Source organism: Lolium perenne, chromosome 6 (genome assembly GCF_019359855.2).
Source record: "Lolium perenne isolate Kyuss_39 chromosome 6, Kyuss_2.0, whole genome shotgun sequence".
Taxonomy (NCBI): Eukaryota; Viridiplantae; Streptophyta; class Magnoliopsida; order Poales; family Poaceae; genus Lolium; species Lolium perenne.
Genome location: NC_067249.2, coordinates 108,846,099 through 108,867,688, shown reverse-complemented (window position 1 = coordinate 108,867,688; position 21,590 = coordinate 108,846,099). Strand labels below are relative to the sequence as shown.

The following is a 21,590-nucleotide window of genomic DNA, read 5'->3' as shown; positions in this document are numbered from 1 at the left end:
TACTCAACCATGTCCGCATAGTTCACGAACCGTAGGGTGACACACTTAAAGTTGGATGTTGAAATGGTAGAACTTGAATATGGAATGGAGTTCGAATATTTGTTCGGAGTCCCGGATGAGATCCCGGACATCACGAGGAGTCCCGGAATGGTCCGGAGAATAAGATTCATATATAAGAAATCATTTTATAAGATTTAAAATGATCCGGAAGGTTCTATGGAAGGTTCTAGAAGGTTCTAGAAAAGTCCGGAAGAAACCACTAAGGAAGGCGGAGTCCCGGAGGGACTCCACTTCCATGGCCGGCCAACCCTAAAGGGGGAGAAGTCCCAAGTGGACTCCCCAAAGGGGGCCGGCCACCCCCTCCCAAGGAAGGGTGGGAATCCCACCTCTAGTGGGAGTCCTAGCTTGGGTAGGTTTCATGTGATATGGAAGGTTTTGGTTTGGGGTCTTATTCGAAGACTTGTAGACCAACTCTTGGGTGTTCCACCTATATAATGAGGGCCAAGGGGAGGGGGCCGGCCACCCCAACACACCAAGGTGGCCGCACCACCTAGATGGCCGGCGCCCCCCCTCTCCCCAAACCCTAGCCGCCCCACTACTGCTTCTTCCCCGCACGCTTAGCGAAGCTCCGCCGGGATTCTCCACCACCACCGACACCACGCCGTCGTGCTGCCGGATTCAAGAGGAGCTACTACTTCCGCTGCCCGCTGGAACGGGGAGGTGGACGTCGTCTTCATCAACAACCGAACGTGTGACCGAGTACGGAGGTGCTGCCCGTTCGTGGCGCCGTGATCAAGATCTTCTACGCGCTTTTGCAAGCGGCAAGTGAACGTCTACCGCAGCAACAAGAGCCTCATCTTGTAGGCTTTGGAATCTCTTCAAGGGTGAGACTCGATAATCCCCTCGTTGCTACCGTCTTCTAGATTGCATCTTGGCTTGGATTGCGTGTTCGCGGTAGGAAATTTTTTGTTTTCTATGCAACGTTATCCTACAATAACAACCAAGAAAGATGATGCAAGGATGCAAAGGTTTGAGCTCTCTCCGAACGATACGATCGAGTTACTCACTCGAGAGCCCTCTTGATAGTACGGCAACTAAACTATAAACCAGTCTCCAACTACACTATGAGACCGGTGAGAAAGAAACCCTATCAAGAGCAAACCTTATACTTGCGCATTCCACTTGAGCTCGATGACGACGATCTTGACCTCAACAAGATGGAACGCCTTTCTTGCTTGTGCTTGCTTGACGAAGTCTTGTGGATTGCTCCCCCATAATCCACCATGGGAGAGCTTCTTCTTCGGCGCATCTTCACATAACCATGACCACCATGTGGATTGCTCCCCCATAATCCACCATGGGAGAGATTCTTCTTCGGCACATCTTCACATATCCATGATCACCATATGGATGGCAAGACTCAAGCAAAGGATCTCTTCGAGATGGCTCATCTTGAACTTGCACTTCATTTCTCCATGGCAAGCTTCAAGCTTATGAACTCTTCGAGTTGGCTCATCTTGAACTTGCACTTCATTTCTTCATTCTTCATCATGTTGATGTCTTGAAGTAACTTGAGGGCTCACTTCATCTTCATCTTCAAGACATACTTGACACTTGATATCCTTCATCAAATTCTTCTTATTGCAACTTTGAAGCCAACATATGGTTCAAGAATTGCCTATGGACAACTCCTACAAATATAACTCAAATGCAAACATTAGTCCATAGGGATTGTCATTAATTACCAAAACCACACATGGGGGCTCCATGCACTTTCAGTCGGACTCGGACGAACCAGATCGAGAAGCTCCTAACACCGCACGTGTCGGTGCGCGCGCAGGCGGCGCCGCCATGCATTGCGCCTGCGTGAAGAGGAGCGGCCAGCGAGGCGAGTCGACGCCGTGGCCGCACGCGGCGAGCGGCCCGTCGATGTCGTGGTCGTACCACCAGGTCCACGGACGAAGTCCGACATTCGACACCCCGCGTGATGGGGCCGACAAGGCGGGCACTTTATTGGACGCGCCGGTGTGAGCCCAATTTTGCCACCAACCCTCAAATTGCTATTGGGCTCCCCGTGCAAATGCTCTTATATATCCGAATGTGGTGCTGAAAGTTCTGTTCATATGTCTTGTTATATCTGACTATAGTGCTGCTAAATTTTGGTGTTGAAACGTTGCTGGAAATTAGGATGGAATACAGGCGTTATGCTGCTGAAATTGGAGATGAATGGCTGCTGAAATGGTGTTGTTATATATCTTCAAACGTTATTTTGAGCAAAGAAACGGTGAGTTGACGGTGATGGTAGAAAGCAGCAACGGAATAGCCTTTGGGTGGTATTTTTCTAAGTCCAAAACTTTCAGTGGTATCCTATATAACTAAGAAGTTCATCCCCACTAACCTATTTCTCTAAACATGCAAGATGTCCACATCATCGAGTCTTCCACATCACAATTCTTCCACGTCAGCCCACCTAGCGTTTAGGATTAGAAAAAGAACCACCCAGCGTCAACTTTGATTTTTCCTCAATCCATTTGTTGAATGTAATCATAGTCTGCTCAGCGTCCGTTTCGTCTTTTCCTCTCCAGTAACTGACGATGGAAACAATAATGCCAATCGTGTGTCTCATCCCCTGCCCTTCCAGCACTCCCATTTATTACAATCTACACAGTTCTACTAACAATTATATATACCCAGATCTCAAAGGCAGCACAACCACTGAGCAATGGAAGCCACATATTATGTCTGTCATCTAGCTTATGTAAGGGTGCTAAGATGAGATTGTGGTCGCATGCTTCTGATCGTCTCACCATCTCAACATGTCATCAAGGACCACTGTTACCACTCCATGCATTAGCGATGTCGTCCGCCTGTCGCCCATTTAATTTATCCGGACCTCACCACTCTGTGCTTCTGTTCTCATTGACTCAGATGTGCTCGGTAATGTCTGTAGTATGATTAATTGTCTTAATTCATTTAGTAAAGCTTCTCCTTGCTCTGTGTTATTGATCTCCGATGCCCCATGGCCCAATCGGCCTCTTTTCTTTTGCTTGCCAGGTACTTGGTAAAATTCCACATGAAGTGTTTGCCTTCGTGCATCATATAAGTAAGATAAAGGCCCTCCTTGGCGTGAATATATACTATATACTATATATAAAAGCTGGATGGGTTTGCTGGCTTCTCAGCCATTTGCCTACTGTTCATGCTACATGAACAGTACCATGTAAAAATTGCTACATGAACATTTATTAAAAAAATTGCACCATTTGTTGACTCTTATATTTTTAGCAAATACTAATGTTATTTTCTACGGTGCGTTTGGAAAAATATTGTTACTTTACAAACGCTCTATCATCTTTTATTTGGGATAATGCTACAACCTTCTAATATGGTAACTTCGGAAAAATATACTTAGGCTATCTTTGAAAAAAAAATATTTGCTCCACTGTCTGTCGTTTATAGTACTGCCATCTTTTACCCAACAAAAATACTACCGCCTTCTTCTAAACATCTTAGAAAAAATATATTTACGCTACCTTTGGAAAAATATAGTCACTCCACCGTCCCATCTTTTACCCAACAAAAATACTACCGCCTTCTTCTAAACATCTTAGAAAAAATATATTTACGCTACCTTTGGAAAAATATAGTCACTCCACCGTCCTCTTTCTTTTTCAGCTGGGAGACACACTCTACTCTTCGGTCTTTTTCAATCGAGAGAAATACTACGACCTTCTTCAGTAGCCACTCCGACAAAAACAATCGGTCGTCCGATGTCTCTTTAGCTAGGAAAATAATACTTCCTTTTTTACGTTATCTCCCAGGATAATATAGTTACCCGCCGCCTCTTTCAGCCGGAAAAAATACTACTGCTTTCTTATGTACCAAGTCCGGAAATAAAAGTACTTACCATTTGCCTATGTTTACATGGGAAAATACTACTACCTTCTACCTCCTAGGAAAAATATAGTTACTCCACTGTTTGTCGCCTATACTACTGAGACAATTTGTTACTTCTTTTACCCGAGGAAATACTACCGTCTTTTTCGGTGGCAACATAGGAAAATATAGTTACTTCACCGTTCTTCAGCTATGCTAATGCCATATTTTACCTGTAAAAATACTATTACACCGTTCATCGCCTCTTCATGTTGGGAAAATACTATTGCCTTTTATGACGGTATAATAAAAAGGAGTAGGTAGCCTACTGTTCATGCTACATAAACAGTACCATGTAAAAATTGCTACATGAACATTTATACTATATATAAAAGCTGGATGGGTTTGCTGGCTTCTCAGCCATTTGCCTACTGTTCATGCTACATGAACAGTACCATGTAAAAATTGCTACATGAACATTTATTAAAAAAATTGCACCATTTGTTGACTCTTATATTTTTAGCAAATACTAATGTTATTTTCTACGGTGTATTTGGAAAAATATTGTTACTTTACAAACGCTCTATCATCTTTTATTTGGGATAATGCTACAACCTTCTAATATGGTAACTTCGGAAAAATATACTTAGGCTATCTTTGAAAAAAAAAATTGCTCCACTGTCTGTCGTTTATAGTACTGCCATCTTTTACCTAACAAAAATACTACCGCCTTCTTCTAAACATCTTAGAAAAAATATATTTACGCTAAATATAGTCACTCCACCGTCCTCTTTCTTTTTCAGCTGGGAGACACACTCTACTCTTCGGTCTTTTTCAATCGAGAGAAATACTACGACCTTCTTCTGTAGCCACTCCGACAAAAACAATCGGTCGTCCGATGTCTCTTTAGCTAGGAAAATAATACTTCCTTTTTTACGTTATCTCCCAGGATAATATAGTTACCCGCCGCCTCTTTCAGCCGGAAAAAATACTACTGCTTTCTTATGTACCAAGTCCGGAAATAAAAGTACTTACCATTTGCCTATGTTTACATGGGAAAATACTACTACCTTCTACCTCCTAGGAAAAATATAGTTACTCCACTGTTTGTCGCCTATACTACTGAGACAATTTGTTACTTCTTTTACCCGAGGAAATACTACCGTCTTTTTCGATGGCAACATAGGAAAATATAGTTACTTCACCGTTCTTCAGCTATGCTAATGCCATATTTTACCTGTGAAAATACTATTACACCGTTCATCGCCTCTTCGTGTTGGGAAAATACTATTGCCTTTTATGACGGTATAATAAAAAGGAGTAGGTAGCCTACTGTTCATTCTACATGAACAGTACCATGTAAAAATTGCTACATGAACATTTATTAAAAAAATTGCACCATTTGTTGACTCTTATATTTTTAGCAAATACTAATGTTATTTTCTACGGTGTGTTTGGAAAAATATTGTTACTTTACAAACACTCTATCATCTTTTATTTGGGATAATGCTACAACCTTCTAATATGGTAACTTCGGAAAAATATACTTAGGCTATCTTTGAAAAAAAATATTTGCTCCACTGTCTATCATTTATAGTACTGCCATCTTTTACCCAACAAAAATACTACCGCCTTCTTCTAAACATCTTAGAAAAAATATATTTACGCTAAATATAGTCACTCCACCGTCCTCTTTCTTTTTCAGCTGGGAGACACACTCTACTCTTCGGTCTTTTTCAATCGAGAGAAATACTACGACCTTCTTCTGTAGCCACTCCGACAAAAACAATCGGTCGTCCGATGTCTCTTTAGCTAGGAAAATAATACTTCCTTTTTTACGTTATCTCCCAGGATAATATAGTTACCCGCCGCCTCTTTCAGCCGGAAAAAATACTACTGCTTTCTTATGTACCAAGTCCGGAAATAAAAGTACTTACCATTTGCCTATGTTTACATGGGAAAATACTACTACCTTCTACCTCCTAGGAAAAATATAGTTACTCCACTGTTTGTCGCCTATACTACTGAGACAATTTGTTACTTCTTTTACCCGAGGAAATACTACCGTCTTTTTCGGTGGCAACATAGGAAAATATAGTTACTTCACCATTCTTCAGCTATGCTAATGCCATATTTTACCTGTGAAAATACTATTACACCGTTCATCGCCTCTTCGTGTTGGGAAAATACTATTGCCTTTTATGACGGTATAATAAAAAGGAGTAGGTACTCCACCCCACAATGTAGTGCTACCTCCATACTATTTTCGTTTTTCCCGCCGCCTCACGATTCGCCTTGTGATTTTTGTCCAAACTACACTCTTTTTTTAATCGCATAACGATCAACCTACGGGTGCCGGAAAATAAATCCAAACCTTGGCGCTATAATAGAACTTCTACATTATTTTAACATTACCACCACAAAATCACTTCTAGAGTACTTCATTACCCCGAATATTGTGGTAATTCTACAATAGTTTACCCACCAATATAATAGCCAAGGGCGCGGCGTGCCGCCGCGCATACCTTCCTAGTTCTCATCATGCACATGCTAAAAATGAACTCCTGCGTGTTCTATCTTTCCATTTTAATTCATGGTTGAAGATTACAGTCAAAAAATGAAGCAGCACCACTGTGTCCGCTAGCTATCTCTTGATTCTTTTACATCAGCCCTCAAGTTTCATGGACTATCGTTGTAGAAGCTCGGCTGGAGGCTTTGTCAGAATAGGCGTCTACGACGCTGACAACAAGTACTGATGATGCCATAGAGGTTCCTGTGTGTGGATTCTCAGTTACCCCACGTCCTCTTCATTATTTAAACAGTATGTTTTGGTAACACTGAACTCCTTGATTATTTTTTCTGGAACTATGCAGTATGGACAGGTGAGTGCAGATGATAACATGCTACTTTACTTTCATATTGAAATAACGGTGGTTGTTTCCTTGCGGGAGCAAGCCATTTTCCCCCCTCTCTGCTGGACCCGGAGGATGCCGAGCTACGGGCCTGTAAGCGAGCTACGGCGCTGATCAAGGAGTTGAAGCTAAAGCGGGTCATTCTTGAATCAGACAGTATGAGTGTGGTGTCTAACCTCACGAGCGAGGTGCAGGACAGGTCGGGGTGCATGATCCTTTGGTAGAAGAAATCAAGCAGTCCCTCAGCGAGCTGAAAGGCTACTCGGTCAAATGGGCTTGGCGTACAGCCAATGGTGTTGCTCATATATTAGCTAAGGACGATTGCGGTCTAGAAATTTGTAAACTTGGTTTCTGGTTTACCCAGATTGTATCGCGAATGTGTTGACCCAGAACTTATCTGGAAATTAATAAAATACGCAGCTATTTCCTCAAAAAAAAAAAGAAATAACGGTATTTTTTCAGTTCAACTAAACGTTGTTTCACAAGATATGCGTTCTTTTTTTACTTGCAGGAATGTGTTAACGTTGTTTTCCGGAGTACTACACCTAATTACTTATCCATATCTCCACTAGCGTTGCTCTCTGATACTTCCATCCAATACCCCGATACATACTTGCATGTGCCTCTAGATGACAAATGTTAGTGCACATATGCTTCTAAGAAGACTGTATAATTTGTAGCTTTCGCCCTGCCACAAAGGACCTATATACAACGGGATGAATTAAGTGCTGCAGATTTCAGAAATTTCTCACATGGACCTATATATGAAATTTTTATACAATATGTTTTCAAAGATTTTTTTTTGATAATGGGCGCTTTATTACTCTTAGAAGTAATTACACCCGACCTCTGCATAGCTAAGATGCACATAGCCATTTTAAAAGAAACTTTGATTTATTTGTTAGTTTCTTAGTTTTGGTCTTTAACTCCCCGCAAGTAGAAATTCCCCGCTATTTGTATGCACAACAACTTCGACGTAAATTTCTTTGCATATCCGCGTTAGAAAAATATCAGAATAATATTGTGGCAACAATCTTTGTGAATCCTCCATCCACTTTGCGAAATTTGATCGAGCTGAGTAATTTAAATGTAATTCCCTATGAAAAACTCTAAAGACGAATGAGTCACGGTTTATGCCTAATGCTTTCTCCTATCTACTAATCATAATCTTTGCCACTCAATTCATTAGTTCTCATATTTTTTGATGTATATACACATTTATAAAATATTTTAAAGCATAATGTCCCGCAGCAACGTTGCGGGACATCATCTAGTTTTTCTAAAGATCTAATCTTCTAGTGGTATGGATCTAATTTTCCCTTGTTATTAGGAAGTACTCCCTCCGTTTTTAATACTATACTGTATAAGACGTTGGCGGTCTGACGGCCAAATTTTCTTGTGCTACTAAGTCATTTTGTGAGTTTTTCCCTTTCTACCCTCAGACACGCACGGCACAGGCCGCGCCGTCGCCCACTCCCTCTCATCAGTCACTCGTCTCCCACCTTCCCTCGCCGCCCCCAGCCCGCTCCGCCGGCGTCTTCACCCTCTCCCCGTCTCTCAGACACGTCGATGGCGTCTTCTCCCAGGCGGTGCTAGACCTGTGGAGCCAAGGTCAGGGCAGAGCTCCAATCGTGGTGGCGGTGCTGCGGAGCTCCAACAGCAGCCGGAGAAAATCTCCCCCCAAGATCTCGGCCAAAGTCGTCATCCGCAACTCCAGCGCCGTCTCCCGCGCCCATTCCGTGGTCGCCTCCTCCTACGGCGACTGCGCCACCACCAGCGCAGAGACCATCTGCTCCTTCGAGCCAGCCGCCGGCTCCGGCGTCGCCGTCCTCGCTGGCTCTGCCGCCGAGCTTCTATGGGCGCTCCTGCCCGAGCGTGGAGCTGGCAGGGAGCAACGTCGTCAGGTCGACCTCCACCTTGGTCCCTACCATCCCCGTCAATCTCCTCAGGATGGGGTACACCTCGATCTCGCCAGACAATGCACCAGCCGCGGCCGTCGCTGCTCGTCGAGGCCACTCTCCCGGCCGCCTCTATGGAGGACAGGGGTTGGAGCGGAGAAGGGGACACGGGTGCGTGGTCCTGCCGCCAGGCGCGCGCGGCTCCGGCTCCGCCCCCTTTGACTCCTCGCCGTCCGCCCGCGGAACCAGCGACCATCTCCAGAGAAGCTCTCCCGGTATGCATGCGCTCCCCCAATCCTATTCCAAAACTTCATCTTTCCCCCAATTATTATCACTGAAAGATGTTGCTTCTTTTGACCAACCAGCCGGACGAGAACGAATCCGTATGCTCCAGCACCTTGTTCTGATCCGACAAGGCCATCGTCATCAAGGTCCTGCCCTGCTGCAACCCTCCATACTCGCACAATCTGAATACAACCATAGCACCTTGCTTTCTGTTTGTTTAGTCTAGCTGCAGTTTCAATCAATCGAGCTGCTGGTTTTGGTCTCACCAAAAACTGAACCATCATGTTGTTTGTTTACCTCACATACACGTTTGGTTGATGAAAAAAATCCTATTAAGACAATACGAATTAGGAAATAGATCATGTCATGTCTGTGTATGTGTATGTGTCAAGATCTTGATCCTAGCCATGTTACAGAGTTGAGGATGCTGGGACATAACTGCATATAGCATCAATGCAACTTGGTTAATTGAGTCTTTTGATTATCTCTTCAGAGTACTAAGCACTGAGCAGTCCATCTTGTTGCTGCAATTTAATGTTTTCAGAATATGGTTTGAGCTGAATTATATGCAGAATACTAAGTAGCATGTTACACACAATTTACTTTTTTTTGAAACGGAGGCAAAAGCTTTGCCTCATCCATTAATTAAGCAGAAAGTGCACAGTTTTTAGGAGAAAACCGGGCGAAAACCATACAACAAGACAACACGGGGCCAAGCCCACACAAACCACCACTGATACAAGCAGACGACACACTCGCCAAGACCAGCTTGCCTTCAAACCAAGCCGGAGAGAAGACGCCGTGCCTACTATGGGAGGAGCAGACACGAGACACTCCAACATAGCTGAAGACGAACCTCTCAGAGAACTGCGCCAAAACGACCTTGTCGCCCTCGCGACACAAGGCCGATGTCCTCAACACTGTCAAGCTCTCGGGGCCGCCGCCCCGACATCCAACTAACCCACCACGCCCGGCGCAGAGACCACCAACACCACCTTCCGGGACCGCCATCCCGACATACCGCCGCTCGCACTCGGAGCCACGACGCCGCACGACTCGGCAACCCGCAGCCCAAGCTGCACAGAGCACACCGCTCGCAGACCACGGCCGCCGCACCAACATCCGGGGCCGCCGCCCCGACATAAACGTCAAACCGCCTCCTCTGAGGCACGTCGACCGAGCCGACAACCTCGCCGCCCTGGCGACTCAAGATTGTCACCCAAGCGTTGCAAGCAACTGCTCCGCCCCATGAAGCTTCTGCCCGCAATGAAACTCGAGGCCACCGCCTCGACGCACAACCACCGCCCGGGGCCGCTGCCCCGGCGTCCACCAACCCCAAAGCAAGAGGAACCACATATGCGTGTGAGCCTCAACCGCAACAGGAGATTGGGTGTCCAAGACAATGCCTCCAAGGAGGAAGCGGCGAGGGAACGTCGTCGTTGCTCGCTCTCCGGAGCTTGGGTTTTCACCCGAAGCACCCACGACCTCACGGTAGGATAGGCGGGGGCTTCACAGCAGCGCCTCCAACAAGGTATAGCAACACCACGGGTGCTGCCACTGCCTGCCCCGACCGAGGCTGAAGCAAAGTTTTCACCCGAAGCTCCCGCACCCACCGATCGTCGGCCGGACCAAAGTCCGGCAGGCCCGGCAGCCATGATCACCAGGCCTCCTCCAAGTGGGAGAAACCGCACCCCATGCACAACCTCTTCCTTCGACCACCAACAGCAACTCCTCAGCACCACACCAGCGCCCCCAACCTGCTAGCACGTCGCCAGCAAGCCCCTGGTGCCTCAACCCACAGGGCCAGATCTTGCCGTGAGGGCCACCAGCGGCAGCACCCCGCGCCCACGACCTGCACCACCACCGCACGCCTGCCCGCACCACGCGCGTCACCGCCCGTCCATCCAGACGGACCGAGCACCGACGCATCTGGCCGACCGCCACCACCAGAGGACGGCCGCCAACCCACCAGATCCGGGCGCGCGGGCCCCGGATCCGCCACCCCGTCGCCGGCCGCCGACAGGACGACGTTGTCTCCTCTTGATAGCTGACACTGCCTTTTTTCACTGCATTTTTTCACTGGAGTAGTAAAATGGAAGTGCGAGCAAAGCAAGAAAGTTAGCAGAGATGATCCGCAGCCTTGGGATCCCGGTGAACTGCGGCTGCATGCTCGACTACGAGGACAACTAGAACTGGCAGCTCCAGAACAACCAATGCCTGTCAGGCCTGCATAGCAACGGGTGATGGATTTTCTTAAGATGCTGCTGAAGAGGGATATACTCCATTAACTAATGCGGATCTCTTGAAGGAAGTCCTTGCTTGCTTGTGTAGTGCATTACTTCCTTGATTGCTTGGTGTGCTTTTATGAGTAGGAATTGGCTTGCATAAATATCTTTATCATTCAACTTAAATACAGTTCAAACTGCAGTTTAAATTCATGCATCTTTTATAATCTTAATGATGTCATACAATGGAGCCAGTGGAAGAAGTAGATAAATGGAGATGACATGTATCATTTCCAGGTACATCTATGACTTGATTAAAAACTGCATACTTTCTTTTCCTTCCAAACAAGCTCGTTGGGAGCATATTTGATTGTATATGTAATAGGGGTATGGTTTTTCTTTCACCATTCTACTATGACAAGCCTTGAGATAATTTTTTAAAGTTTTGTGGTTTTAACAGATCATTGTGTACATACAGTTCAGTAATTATGGTTGCTTGTGAGAAATGCAAGGAGTTGTTGCTTGTGAGAAATGCAATTTTCAACTTGCAACTGATATGAAGTTTAAATACAGTTCAAATTGCTACTGCCAATACTCCTACTGCTACTATCAATACTCCTACTGCTACTGGCAGTATTTCCTATTGTTACTGACGTTATTTTAACACATTGTTATAGTCCAGGACGGTGGTGTCTTGGCGATTCAGCACACCGCAGGCAACGAGCAGCTTGAGGTGTGCATGACCTTGTCCAGGAGCTGTGCGTGAATGTTCAATATGAGCCAGCCAAGGAGCACCAGTTATCACACATAGTGGCGTACATATGAAAGATGCATACTGCTCCACTATACTTGAGCATCTTCGCAAGGTGCATCACTTTCCTAATCTTGCATCTGCTTCTAGAGAACTCTTTATGTTGATCATCTGTTGAAATACATGTCTTACAACTCTGACCTGCATGTTGATTCTGATCGTCATCTTCTTCAGGTGGAGGATTGCAATTGAGGTCAAAGAATTGCTGAGCCATGCGCTGGTTGGACATCGCCCACTGCTGCTTGCCAAAGATCATGCACTGAAGATTGCCGGAGATCACGGCCAGGTTACTTGCCGGAGATCACGGCCATGACCAGGTGCTTGCCGGAGATCACGCCCTTGAGATTGCCGAGATCATGGCCTGGTGCTTGCCGGAGATCACGGCTTCTGGGGCTGGAGGTGGCGTACATGGGAAGGTCAGCGGACAGAGAAGTAGATTGGGCCGGTGGTGGAGACGATGGGGAGGGTGGAGGGAATATGAGGAGCTGCGGTCTGTGGTGGAGTTGATGGGGAGCGGGGAAGGCAAATCGAAGCTGCGGCCGGTCGTGGAGTCGATGGGGAGGGATGATGGCGGAGGAGCAGCTAAGGACCGGTGGTGGAGTCGATGAAGGGGAATCCATGGCGATGGCGGTCGGCGGAGGACCAAGGACGAGTGATTACGGAAGGGTACCGATTCATAATTAGGGAAGGGTAGAGTCGTCATTTCACATGGTTTTCACCTGGTCGAAACGGTTCCCAAACGTCTTATATTCCGGAACGGAGGGAGTAAATGACAAAAATAACTACCACTAGTAGAAAAGAAAAGAGGGCTTTGTTTTTTTTTCTCCAAAGAGCTTTAGCACCGGATTTGGCACGAACCGGTGCTAAAGGGTGTCATTAGCACCAGTTCATGCGGTCTGGACGTCTAGGGGACCCGCCGGGGCATTAGCATCGGTTCGTGTCGTATCTTTAGCATCGATTCGTGACACGAACCGGTGCTAAAGGTTTGTCGCCAAGCACGTGGTAGCCGCGCTAATGATAACACGAATCGGTGCTAAAGCTCCCTTTGCCCTATATATATTCAGCTCACCCCCAACCAGCCCCCTCACTTCATTTTTTCTTGGTGGAAGGTGTGTAGGTTGAGTGCTTGCTTGCTTTTCTTTGCCATGCACATGAGGTGCTCGATGAAATGTCTGAGAGAATGATGTCGCTTGATTTTACACAAAACAAAAATGATATGAGGTGCCGGAGCGACACTTAAGCTTTCTCCTCTTTCTTTCCTCCTCGATCAAGATTAAGCAATTTTACCCTTTCATTTGTACGGTGGTAATTTCCACTATTTATATATATTATGATGCTTTGTAATGGTTTTTGATAAAATTAATTATTTGATGTAGATGAACCGGCGGTAATGGATGAACTTTGAACGACGTCTACCCGAGTTCACTTCGAGCTTGAAAGATTTTCTCCGTGTGGCTGAGGAAAACCCACAGGAGGATGGTTTTATGTGTTGTCCATGTGTTGATTGCCGGAACTTAAAGCAATACCGTAAATGGCAAGTCCTTCACTCCCACCTGCTTTGGAAAGGTTTCATGCCCAGCTATAATTTTTGGACCAAGCATGGAGAAAGAGAGGTTATGATGGAAGACAACAAAGAAGAATAAGAAGAAGAAGAGGATGATGATATGTACCCTAACTACGGTGATACTACAACGGGGCAAAGATGAAGAGGCAGGAGGAGCTGAAGATGAAGAGGCAGGAGGAGCTGAAGATGAAGAGGCATCAGATGAGCCCGTTGATGATGATCTTCGTCGGACAATCGCTGATACGCACAGAGAAGCAGAAACTGAAAACGAGAAGCAAAAGTTAAAGGGCATGTTAGATGATCACAAAAAAAAGTTATACCCAAATTACGAAGATGGGAACACAAAGCTCGGTGCCACACTGGAGTTGTTGCAATGGAAGGCAGAGGCTGGTATATGTGACAAGCCATTTGAGAAGTTATTGAAAAAAATGAAGAGGAAGTTTCCAAAGGATAACGAATTGTCTGACAGTACGTACGAAGCAAAGAAGGTTCTCTGCCCTCTAGGATTAGAGGTGATAAAGATACATGCATGCATCAATGACTGCATCCTCTACCACGCTGAGTACGATTTTTTTTGAATGCATTAATGACTGCATTAATGGTTTTGCGTTGTTTGGATCGTTTTTGAATTTTTTATGCTTGTTTCAAACTATATTCAAAACGGCGGGCATGAAGATTCTTCGCTTAGGGCGGAGTTTCGCTAAACTTTCACTGGATCTCTGATGAAATAGCATGTTGTGAACCCAATAAATATTTTTTAAAAATATTGAGCATTATATCATGTGCATGTAGTTCAAATCTGGTCAGCCTCCTACCGATTTGGTAGGAATTTGTCTTTTTCACGAGGAATGGACGGAAAGGTTCCAGATATATCGGTTGGGAAATTATCCATCTTAGGTGGTCTAGTATTTTTTTTAAAATGTGTTGGTACCAATGTGAAACTTTAATTTGGTGGTTGCTTCATAAAACACCCCCTTTTCGGCACCTCAAAAATGGAAAATGGATTTTTCGTGCGATGAAAAGGAAATCTTCCTCCTGCAACATCGTAAGACATGCTAAGATGCACATGTGTGCACAATATGGATACATTATCACAAACTATGTCGCAATTCTATCAGTAAAATTGGTCGTTTGACCTAAATGCCATGAAACCTCGAACATGATAGCTCATATTGTGAAGGATTTTTTGTGATGTATGCAATTATACGAGTTTATTATTTTTCCTTGCAACTATGACACATAATATGACAGCACGCGAAGGTTTCGCGTTGTTTGGATCGTTTTTGAATTTTTTATGCTCGTTTCAAACTATATTCAAAACGACGGGCATGAAGATCCTTCGCTCGGGGCGGAGTTTCGCTAAACTTTCACTGGATCTCTGATGAAATAGCATGTTGTCAACCCAATAAATATTTTTACAAAAAATCTTGAGCACTATATCATGTGCATGTAGTCAAATCTGGCTGGCCTCCTACCGATTCGGTAGGAATTTGTCTTTTTCACGAGGGGTGGACGGAAAGGCTCCATATACACCAGTTGGGAAAATTATCCATCTTAGGTGGTCTAATATTTTTGAAAAATGTGTTGATACCAATGTGAAACTTTAATTTGGTGGTTGCTTCACAAAACACCCCCTTTTCGGCACCTCAAAAATGTAAAATGGATTTTTCGTGCGATGAAAAGGAAAACTTCCTCCTGTAACATCATAAAACATCCCAAGATGCACATGTGTGCATAATATGGATACATTATCACAAACTATGTCGTGATTCTATCAGTAACATTGGTCGTTTGACCTAAATATCATGAAACCTCGAACACGATAGCTCATATTGTTAAGGATTTTTTGTGATGTATGTAATTATCCAAGTTTATTATTTTTCCTTGCAACTATGACACATAATATGACAGCACGCGAAGGTTTCGCGTTGTTTGGATCATTTTTGAATTTTTTATGCTCGTTTCAAACTATATTCAAAACGGCGGGCATGAAGATCCTTCGCTCGGGGCGGAGTTTTGCTAAACTTTCACTGGATCTCTTACAAAATAGCATGTTGTGAACCCAATAAATATTTTTATAAAAATATTGAGCATTATATCATGTGTCTGTAGTTCAAATCTGGCCGGCCTACTACCGATTTGTGGTGACCTAGCGTACCACTGCATGGTGTAGTACACAAGTCGTTGACATAACACAAGTGAAACAGCGTTTCACTCATATTACATCCCTCAGAGTGGTACAACAGAAACATATGCGAGTCTAAGGCATGTCTATAGAAGGATACACAATCTGTTTACATAAGATCAACACAACCTCCTACTTTACAGTGAGGTAAAACTTCAAATAAAGCTCCAGAAGAACGACTCGTAGTCTAACTTATTTCTAACTCCAGCTTAGGAGCTACTTGGCTTGCTATAGAACTCTATCTACTTAGGTGCTAGGATTAGGGAAATGTTCCCTTCTATTACTAATCTAAGTTTCCACTCTAGCTGATGCACATGTTGACTTCATTGACTTCTTTGATTGGATTCTTCATCTTGTTGTAGTTGACTCCTTTGTCTCCGAGTTCCACGGTAGTTTCTCCTTTGGTGCCTTGATCTAAGAAGGGGGTTCAAATGGGAGGGAATGAGTACGAGCGTACTCAGCAAGTTCATATTAGGAAATAGGTGTATCATGCACTAGCTACAGCCACAGACCAGGAAGTCATAGGCAAATGCAAGTTTTCGTAAACATTTCTTCAAAAGGTTTATTTTATTCTGAAAACTATGCCCGTCAGTCTTCACAGGTTGACCAGAACTTCATGGAGTCCCTTTCCTGCCGCGTTCGTAGTTCCCTTCTCGGAACAGGGAGTGACAGCCACAATTTTGATACCCTCTGCAGAGGTGCGTTACTTTTCGCATAAGAGACCTTATCCTTGTTGCCAACCAGGCATTAACTTTCCCGTCCACACTTCCTTGGTGTGAGATCCAAGCCAGGTGTAAGATCCAAGCCCACACCGTCTTTTCCGCGACCCCGCAGACCCACCCTTTTGTAAGTCTGTCCTCTCCTATATCTATGGGTAGACCGACCCAGGCCTTTGTTCCCACCTATACCATTAAGGTAGACCGTGCTGAACAACTCATGTGCCCTGTCGTATACACCATAGATAGACCGATCTGGACAACCCTTACAATCCTTCATATACCAATAATAAGTCTACCCCTCTCCTGTATCTAATGGTAGACCGTGACAGACCACATGTCCCCACCTTTACCAAAGATAGACCGATACGGGCAACCCTTATCACCAGTCTGTTGGCATGCGAGAGGGAAAAGATACAGCTGGCTTCCCTAGAGCCATTATAGATCTTATGGTTAACGCGATATGTACGGCGCTAGAATCACTGGACGGCATTGGTACTTAGTCCTAGATGAGTAGTACCCTTGCAATGGAACCTCCACCAATCAATACATACCATGGTTCCATTGCCCACCACATAGTCATATTCATAATTGTAAAATAATACTTTGCTTTTCAATGCAAGAGTGATAAGTATAGTACTTTTCATATAGTTTGATAAAAATAATCAAATGACATGAGCAAGCGATGAACTTGCCTTTCTTGACTGCAAGATTATGCAGGCAAAAGCTTCGATACGTGAGAACTCCAAATGCTGAAATACCATCATCGTCCGGTAAGGACAATGTTTAAAGAATTGGCAAATATGCTATAATGCATAATATGAGATGCAATCGTCCCGAGCGTAACCTAACCTCGATGATTTAGGATGGATGAGTTGTAAAGATTTCTTTAGGGTGTGTTGCACTTTTAGGATGGTTCTCAAACAAGGTTCTTATTAGGGTTGATGATATGATAACATAAACAAGTGATATAATGCATCATAACAATCATACACACAAAGGATTAGTGGTTGCATAATAATAAAAGAATAGTTGTCAGTTTTAAGTTATACAGGACATGGTTGATGATTACTTATCCTATACTTTAAAAGAATAACTTTTCAAGAACAGGTTAAATTAGAACATGTACTATTATAATTAGGAGCTATGGCTTCTAGGTTAATTTAGTTCACTAATAGGGACTACTTGAGTTCTTGAGTAGAATGGGTTTTAGCAGGTTTATTACTATGGTTTCTTCTAGACATCATACCAAAGGATGGTTCAAGGTGATACTATGAGTTTGGGTTTACTATAACTTCTCATTTTCTTCACTAAGCACTCAATCATGGTTGCTGAGCTAGGTGGTTTATTATTTCCCAAGTAGGGTCTAGTTGAATAGGAGCATGTGATGAATTACTACACAAGATTGGTATTAGGGTTCATCGTTATGATTCTACTAGGGTATAATGCTTGATGTTGATTTGAATGGTGTGGTATATAGGAGTGGTGATCAATGATGCTAATCTTATTAACAGGCTAGGGTTTATACCTAGGTAGTAATAGTGGATCATATAGGTATTAATCAAAAATAAAGACATGAAATGATGATTTCATGTGGATTGTACCTAGTTTTATTTTAGTAGATCATGAACATGCATTAATTTGTTTCTTATTAAGATCCTATATGTAAACGTGAGGTTTATATGATCATTTGGGTTAAACCCCTAGGGTTTTAGGATTGCAACTATTTGGGATGATCACATAAAATAATGTGATCAAGATTGTTACTTATAATTGAATTAGGATTTCTACTTATGATATAATCCTTAAATCATAGTTGATACTAGAGTTAATGTGATTGAGTTAATTGGAAAAGAAAATTAATAATGGTTTAAAATTTTATAAATTTTCACAAGATTTAATAATTAAGGTAATTCCTATTTAAGGTTTAATTTAGGAGTCAGGGTTTTATAATTTTTATTAAGTTTTAAAGTCATAACTTGTTCACTAAAAAGTTTAAGTAAATCAAAAACTTTTGATTTCAAAATTAACATTGATATTTATTATTTTGTTCCTTTGTTATTATTTTAAAGAAATAGTAAACGGTAAATTGCAAATTAGAGTTTATGGAATACTACTAATATTTTAGTTAATGAAAAGATGATTAAGAAAATTAATCTTAACATCTTATTTACTTACTAAATAGCTATTATTTAATTTTGATACTTAACTAATTTATTGAATTCAAATTGTGTTTTAAATAAATGAAAAGACATAATTAATAAAGGTAAAAATAAGTGGATTTTTATTTTGACACGTATTTTCATTTTATATTGTATTTGAATAGAGTTTATTTTTGTGAGCATTTTGATATATTATTTATATTTTTCTGAGCAACAATGAATTTTATTTATTTTGGCCAAGTTTCAGTGATTTACTGGTTTTTAAATAAAAGAGAAATACTATTTATACCGACCTGGATCTAACCCTAGTGACCGACAGGTGGGTCCTTTGACCAGGCCAAATGCCACGAGGGCAAAGACCAGTCAACTATACCCTGAGACCCCACCTGCCACGTCAACCTCACCGGAGACGCGCCGGTGAGCGACGGCGACGACGTTCTGGCCATCCCGTGAGTGCGCGGAGACTACCAAATGAATCATCTCGTCATACTGAGCATGATAGTGGTGACGCCGCCACGAAAAGGTCACCGGAGCTAGCTCCGGCGAGTGTCTCCGCGGCGGTGCATGCCGGTATGATCTCGAAATCGAGCTACAAGCGATGCCGAGAAGGATTGGATGGTGCTAGAGGTGCGCAATCTCACCAGGAAGCGATTGGAGTGGTCGATGGCGTCGATGGTGGAATAGAGCTGGCCCTATTTCGCCATTCCCGGAGATGGTCGGAGAAAGGGAACACAGAAATTGGCGTCCCTCTGAGCTCCCCTTCTCGATTCCCTCCGCCAGGAGGATCTACGGCGTCAGGCGCATCCAACGAGCTACTACACGGAGCTTGGGGTGGTCTCCTCCGTCGAATTCGTCCTCGACTCCGGCGGCAGCACTGAGACGATGCTGAGGGTTTGGGAGAACTAGAGAGGGATTGGAAGGGCGGCGAAGAACAAGGACTACACGACGATGCCACATGGGTATTTATAGAGCTAGGGAAGCTCTCTAGCGTTGGAACGGCGATGGAGACGGCCGGGATGTGTCGGTGCGTGTGGTGCACGATTTGGGCATGAATCGGGACGCACTGAAGATAAGACGGACGCGAGATCGACAGGGTGTGGTTCTGGAGGGTTTGGCGATGTCCGGGGCGAGGTTATCCGCGACGAGGACGTGGCCAGGGCTCTACTCTGCGCTGTCGTCCCCGGAGAGGAAGACGACGACGCCTCCCTTCTTTCTTTAACGCGAAGCGTTACGGCGGGTTGGGCTGGCTTCCTTCGTGGGCTGGGATGGCAACGTGGGCTACGGTGGCCTACTTCGGCTACTAAGCAAGGTAAGGCTTTCCCTCTCTTTTCTCTTTTAAATTTCTGTTTTGAATTTTGTTATTTAAATTCAAATCTGGTTTCTATTTTTTTCTGCAGGTTCCAAATTATTTGAATCATAAGTATAACTTGATGATCATACTTATGCATAGTTTTGTTGTTTAAACTATCATTTAATACTTAATTCAATTGGTTTTTAGTGGGATTTAATTAAAATATACATGGTTTAAATATTTATCTCAATCCTATGTAATTTAGGAACTAGATCTATTTGATTGGTTTGGAAGTTTATAACCTCTACATGGTAAACATATGATTAGGTTGTGCTAGTACTTAGCAATATTTATGGTTCACACATATTTTACTCATGGCTAGAGTTTAAATTAAATTGTAAATAGTATGGGGTTGGATTATTATTTTATGTGGAGAATTGTTTCTAAGGTTTAAGAAAAGTGATGAGATAAACTCTCTAATAATCAATCTTAACTAATAAGCTTTAACTTAAATTATGTAGGATAGATCTATCTTCATCATGGTTAAATCAACTACTTATATGATGATTCTATTTTATAAACTTTACCTTATGTGGTCAACTAAACAATTTTACTTGGAAGGCAAAATATATTTGGTTATGGGTTTAAATCAAATTACTCAAATGGTACTTAAGCTTAAGGTACTTCTAGCTTAGGTGTATACTTGTGATCCATGATACACAAGTTAGGACATAATATTTTATGTGGATTGGATCCTATGTGAAAGGTTTAGGGTTTTGCATACTCTTCATTAAATTGCAATATAAATAGGCATGAGGCATGGCAGGGTTCTTTTCATGATCCCAAGTGGTACTTGGATTCAAATGTTGTCTAGGGTTTTAGTTGGGATTACCCATGTGATACACAACTAGTATTTGGATATGGGCATAAGCTAGGGTTATGCTAAATTGGCTAGGGTTACTCCTCACTTAATTAGGACTCATGCATAAAGGCAATGCTAGGATTGTCTCTAATGTTGGATAAACAAGGTTTAGGTTTATTAATGCCATTATTCCTCCATACAAGGCATGAGAATTGGTTTGGGGTTAACTACTAGTGATATACTTATTATTTTATGTGATAGATGAGATCTATTAATCATGTGGGTTTAACTTATCACCTATATCTACAAGGTATAATCATGCATTAGACAAGATCCACTCATTCCTCACAAATCCCTCTTTAATATTCATCTCATCACGCTCATCCTAGATTCTTAGGTTTTATAATTAATACCAAGTTGTGATGATTATGGAATTGGTTTCCTAAGGTATTGCTAATGGAATAGGGTTCTCACCTCCAAGATCAAATGTTGTCTTGAACAACTAAGTTTAGTACTATTCTAGTATTCTTGTATGGACATGGCTATGGTTAATATTATATCTTCTCTCACTTCTCAATATCTTGGAATAGCCTAAGGTCCTACTTAAGAGATGATGATATGATCCTCTAAATATATGGTCTACATAGGAATTCTACCTTGGTATCTTCTGTAGCTTGTTCTTCAGGAAATATGATAAACCTACATCTTGTGGTATGCCTCCACCTCCTAGCTTCTTCATCTTGATCCTAGCTAATGTACGGAGTGGCTCTATGTGTGTGTTTCCTTGTATCATGCTACAAGAT

The 21,590-nt window shown here is 43.1% G+C and overlaps 1 long non-coding RNA gene across 1 annotated transcript; it reads left to right on the top strand.

Moving 5' to 3' along the window:
* The first annotated feature begins 9,047 nt into the window (after positions 1-9,047).
* LOC127325952 (uncharacterized) lies at positions 9,048-12,773 on the top strand. Its single transcript, XR_007867474.1, has 3 exons — positions 9,048-9,117; positions 11,060-12,062; positions 12,182-12,773. It is a non-coding gene; the product is annotated as an uncharacterized lncRNA (long non-coding RNA).
* Positions 12,774-21,590: the final 8,817 nt, after the last annotated feature.